The following is a 6,424-nucleotide window of genomic DNA, read 5'->3' as shown; positions in this document are numbered from 1 at the left end:
TATATATATATGTGTGTGTGTGTGTGTATATAAGGATGAGTTCTAGTATTTGCAGAATGTTTAACTTAAGACATAAAATGTCTTGCTGCCTCATAATTCAGAAACTCCAGAATGCAATAAAATTATCCTATTTTCTTCTGGCACATATAATGAGAACTTATTTAATGCCTTTTTGCACTTTTAATCACAAGATTTGTGAACTAAAAGTCACATTCCTGTACTATATGAACCTCCACCCTGTTCTGAATAACTGGTTCATTTGTTGGGCAAATATTGGTGGTAATGATATCTTGCACAACGCCCATTTAATATACTGAATAGTAGGCTTCACTGATTGATATTTATTTCCCTGCCCTGATATTTCCTCAGTGAGAGCAAACCACGGTGACGGAAAGAGTGAACGTGCATGCACAGCAGGAAACAGCAGGCCCTCACATTAGACTCAGAAATGTCAGGTCACTACAGCAGGAAAAACCAGGCCGACAATTTAAAACTCATAAGCACGTTAAATAAATACAGACATGCCATAGATTCACTGTCAGCAATAATGTTTGGCTGTTCACACACTGGTTATTAGAAAAGAGGGCAATGCTGTAATGCTGGATCTCACCTCCCAGAGGCGAACAATAACCTTTTTGTGGCTTGGTTTTTAAAAGCCTGAGTCGAGTTCTGGTTCGGTTCCCTTAGACTAAAACCATGACGAAGTCAGAAATTACTCTTGTTTTTAACAGGGATTCTCTGCAGCTTCTTAGGAATTAAAAAGCTGCAGATGAGATTGAAATCTCATCTGTCCTTATTTTCAAATTATGCCCAACTTTAATGTCATTGTATTTTGCCCATTGGTTCACCCTTTTCTTCACCCAGAGTGAAACTGGAACGGCTGTGGTGGCTTACAGCAGCCCTTCATCTTCTCATCAAAGTTTGCATTTGATCTTTATGACTGAGCCATGACTTTCCAATAGATTTAATGAGAATAGGCACTTCAGTTGCACTCAGGTTTTTTCCGACCAACAGACATTTCCTACAGCCTTTGATGGTTTGAAGTAATCTCATTGAGGATGGTTTACTTCCCTGATGTATCTGCCTGCTCTTAAAGTTCCACTCTGTAGACTAAAGATTATTTCTTCTGACTTTTATTCTATGATTCTTCCTGACACATCTACAAAGACATATTCCTCTTTGATCTATCATCAAAACGATTCAGTCTGTCAGTGCTAGTTCATTCAGCTTCAGCAGAACAGTGTCACACTTCGATTGTCTGAGATTCTAGAGGTTTTTCTAAGCCTGGGTCCTTTAGCTAAACATTAGCAACTTCCTTGTCTAATGCAAAATGGGCATAAACTTTCACAACAGAATAATCTTAGGAAAATTAATCAATATTTTTATCTACCCTTTCCAAATCATTTGGGTCATATGATTTACTTGTAGCAATATGAAAAATGTTTGCCACCTGAAGATTTTATGTATGTTAAAGTTGTAATTTCAATGAATACTACTGGAATTGAACCGTTGATTGAAGTAGGAAATAGACATTAAGCAAAGTAGGAACTTTGTAAGAGTTTAATAAAAGACCTTTGCGTTTAATTTAACTGAGTACTCCAAACCCCAGAGAAAATTTCATTAGGGTAGATCTTTATCAGAAAATCCTGTAACAACTTTTAAAGAATCTGTCCCATGTTTAATTTCCTCAGTGTCTCAGGGAAACACAGCAGAGGGCCACAATTTCATTTCTAGCCCTTCACAAATTGATGTTCTTGTCCGTAGCATTATTTTCTCATTGCATGTTGCATTAGGCGATGTAACTCCCCTAAAATAAAAGGTAATTATTTATAGGAGACTAGCTCTCTGATTTAATTCAGCTGTGGGTTCATTAAAACACCATGCTGGGAAACTGGTGAGAAAATGGTGTTCTATGCATCAAGAGGAAAACTACTTAACCTGGAAACAGTCTGCTATAAAAATATCCCTCATCCATTCCCTCCAAACATAATTGCTTCATTACAGCATTGGAGGTAACTAAATCGTGTGTTTGTACTGTTTTGATTGTTGAGTTTTTTTTACTTATGAAACTATTATCTTCCTTTGAACTTTTAACTTGTCAACTTTTATTTGCATAGGCTATCGTTTTCCATGTGATTGAACCCAAACTTTTCATGTGGACAGAGAGAAACAGAACATTGTTAAAGGTTATATAAAAAAGAAGCAAAGGACTAGCTGCTTTGCAGGTGTGTATTTGAACCAGGTGCACTGGAAGGAACAAGTTTTCACAAAATAACACTATAAAGGGAACCAAAGAGTACCAAATAACACAACTGGAACAAAACAAAATCCTGAGCTTAACAGGCTGAAAGGAGCTTCCTTTGGTTTAGTATTGGAGTTAAAAGTGAGGAACTGCATTGCCTTGATGAACTCTGGGAAAATGGCACTCTTATAAAACAAACCATAAAGTTAATCATAAAGTTAAATGACTAGCAATCATTGGAAAGGGCAGAAAAAGACTCAATCCAAAGAGTCTTGTCTTATTTAGATTACAAGAAAGTTGTTGAACTTTTGAGTCTTTTAATGGAGCTGTTTATTTGTGGAAAAGTGTTGAAATTGATATTTTATATACTATTGACGAATTGACTTTGCGTTACTGTCAGAAAAAAGAGCAGCTTCTGTTCTCTACAAACAGCTGAGAATTTATCAAGATCAAAAATGTCCTCCAAAGGTTGTGGCAGAATGTGTTCACAAAAGTACCCATTAACAAACTGTTAAAATGTTAATAAATAGTTCTGTATGCATTTGATGAGTACTTCTTGAAATTAAACAATAGTAAACATCTTTTCACATTGATGTAATTTGGAAGAATACATATAAAAACAGCTTTGATTTGATTTATACAACATTTAATATTTGAGTACACAACTTTTATATTGAAATTCTATTTATGTGGCTTTCTTGAGGAAAGAGGGCCACATAAATATTTTTATGAAAATGTAATAAAAAACGATGTGCTCATCAGTATTGGTTCTGGACCATTGTCCTCATATGAACAGAAAATTTTATCCTTCAAACATGAAGTCTGAGAACCTGTTTTGTATAAATTAAATCTTTTGAAATGAACTAAGATTCATTATCCCAAAAAAATTGAGAACAGCACCACAAAACAACAAATGGATGTTAAGGAATATTTGTCGAAACAGTAAAACATTATCCATCAGGCAGCTTTACAAACTTTCTCTTGCTGCATTTAAACACATCTTCTCCCCATGTCTCATCCTAAGTAAATTAACTCAAACATAACTTCATGTTGATGTTTGCATCCAAAGCCTCCTGAGAGCCGCTGGTCTTCTCTTGTAATCCGGTTAGCTCAGCATCTCCTGTGCGGAGGTAATCTACTTTGATCCTCGGCCCGCGACCAGAACACTGAATCTGTGTCAAAGCAGCCAGCGCCTGTGCTGCCCAATCTATAAACGCACATGCACTGCTTGACTCATGTCCTACTTAACATCCAGGCAACAAGTGCTCTGATTACAGAAGCCACAAATTGTCAAATAACAAACCTGAATAAACATTTATGTCGCTCAAAGCCAGGAGGGGTTGTAATTATCCCTCTGTGATGTTATTTCACAGGAGTGCAGAAGTTCAGCAGCAGGCGTAATTTCATTGAAATTTAAACAGTTTCCTCCATCTCTAGTTAGTTTTCCTTGAACTTGCCTGACCTCAACTCGACCTCTCATACGTGTAAACAGACATTACGCAGCCGTTTCTAGAAATGATCAAGATGTTTGGTTCAATGTGCAAAAAACTTTGAACATCGTCATCCTGCATTAACATTATACTGCTACCTTGATTCTCTTTGTAAGACCTGAAGTAAAAAAAAGACAAAATGGTGTCTTATTACAATTATTTTGCAGGGTTGCCCAAAGAGAGTTCTAAGGGTCATTTGTGGCGCTCAGGACAATTTTGTGTGAGCGTAAACCACAGTTCTAAAATTTAATATATTTGTTTTGCCAGCTCAGGTTGTTGATGAATACACAAATTAAAACAAAACTGTTAGAATTAGTTTTTTACAAATGGGAGGCCTTTGAAATATTTATATGTATTATAGACAAATTGAAAATTCCCAACATGGATAAGTTTTCATCTTTTGCCAACCATGTTTTTAATTTAAATTGACAGTAAGTAGAATTACAAACGGGGTTCATTGCCGTTGCTAACTATTTAGGTGCCCTAGGCATAAACGATGTGTGGTGCTCCACACTTTCACATGCTGTACTTTTTTGATGTAAAACCTAAAGACACCAATATGGTCTGAATTCATAAAGGAAAGTTCAATTATTTTGGATTCACATACTGCAACGTTGCGGTGCATAGTAAATTATTTTAGAAGTAGGACATTAAACGGATGGAAAAATGTGTTGCTTTTGTATTACTTATGTCTGTTAACATGCTTCACACATTTTTATTTAACTATGTTGTTGTTACGAGTAATTATCATGATTTAGTCTGACTTTTTTGGTGCCCCCTCCACCTCCTTGTCTTACATGATAGTATTATGCGCGTGGGCACACCTATTTATAAAACTTGGCTAAATAAAGCAAGAGTGAGACAAATTTTGTTCTTGTTGCTGAAATTACCCACATTAAACAAATCTAGACAAAGATAGTCAAGTTGAAAAGTTAGAGAGATTGTAAGCCGTGTTTATTTAATTTTTTCACCAGCCAAACCTTAAAGACCCTGTTTATGTTTTGGATCTACAATGATTTACTGATCCATTTTCCACAGAAACCAGAATACTTTCCTTGTGTTTAGTTTATTGTTGAGCAGAACAAATGAAACAATAGTAGTTCTTGCAATTTTACAAAATAGAAAACAAGAAAAAGCGTCTGGCCATAGAGTACTTTCAATTTGACATTTTTGACTGCCAGGCCTTTTTCCTTTGCCTTCTCAGTCTGCAGACCTCTGGAATATTTACAGAGATTTTACAGAGAGTAGTGGTCAAAGATCAGAAGAATGATCTCTCAACACAAATTAGTAGAATTTAGATTTCTGCTTTACTTTATGGGAAATTTTATATTACAGTGACATTCAATTCTCATTTTGCTACTATGTTCTGTTTTTGACAAAGTCGCTGTTGGATGTTAGTTTTATTCATAAGGAAATCTCATCCTCCCATGTAAAGGAATGTGCTTTTCCATCTCCTAAGAGCTGCATGGGTTATCCCAAAGATGCTTTGACTAATATGTGAACCACTTTTTTGTCAAGTTTTTTTTTTCCAACTGAAACACATAAACCTAAATGTAATAATTGTATAAAAACATAGGATAATCTAAATGTTGTTTTTGTCAGGAAATTGTAAATCTACATAAAATAAATCAAATACATGAAAAATCATTTTGAATTTTGAAATTTATTTCAGTAGTCAAAAAAAGTATTAACTGTGTTAAAAAGAAAGAAAGCCACCTTAAAACTGCTCTTTTCCTCTGAAATTACCTATGTATTTATCTTTTTTACCATAACTATAATGCATCCTCTCTTCACCTACAGTTCTATTCAGTTTTTATTGCTGTACTTCTGAAGACTTGTACTGATTATAAGAGGCTGGTAATAGAAGTGATATGAGTAATAATAATAAGTATTATATATTATAAAATTATACAGGTCCTCACTTTATGATGCTGAAAACTAATAATCTGCATCAGCTTCTACCTACCTTGTTTTGTAGTACCACAGTATGGCCACTAGATGGTGGTGCATACTCATATTTGTAAGCCTACTAATTACAAAGTTTGACATGAAGCTATAAGAGAAATATCAGATCACCAATATTAAGACATAAAACTGTACTCCTCTTTTTTATGTTAGAGTAGACAATTTAAAATGCTATATTTATTTACCAGTCAATATATGTAGACTGCAAATTAAGGACCACAACCTGACTTTTGCATTTGTAATCTGCTGCAACTTTTGACACTTTCAGGATTTTTTCTTTACCTTTTACTTAACTTCTTTAAAATTAAGTAACATTCTAGATACTTATTATAAGACTTTAAATATTGAAACTAAACAACATAAAGTGTGAGACTAACATTGTAATTGTTATAATGCAAGGCATTTAATGTATCCAAATAACTTTTGTATCTTTTTTTATTTTTGAGATCTTTCTTTTTGAAGACCCCCCTTAAACCTGAATGTGTATAAAATATTGTCTTTCTTCTGGAAATGAATCCAGCTTTAAGACATGTAAATGCTTATAATTAAGATCTCTGGGGGATATTGCTACCTGTATGTTTGATTGACACCTTCCACCACCAGCTGAGCTGCCATGAGGAGGGCCGGCAGAGGGCGGGCAGACAGAAGACAGGACATCCAATGGGATCAGCGATGGGAGGGAGTTTGTTCCACTCCAGCTTTGTTCTAACTTACTGGGACTCCTGAG

This window comes from Poecilia reticulata, linkage group LG10 (assembly GCF_000633615.1).
Source record: "Poecilia reticulata strain Guanapo linkage group LG10, Guppy_female_1.0+MT, whole genome shotgun sequence".
Classification (NCBI taxonomy): domain Eukaryota; kingdom Metazoa; phylum Chordata; class Actinopteri; order Cyprinodontiformes; family Poeciliidae; genus Poecilia; species Poecilia reticulata.
This window is presented reverse-complemented; position numbering follows the sequence as displayed.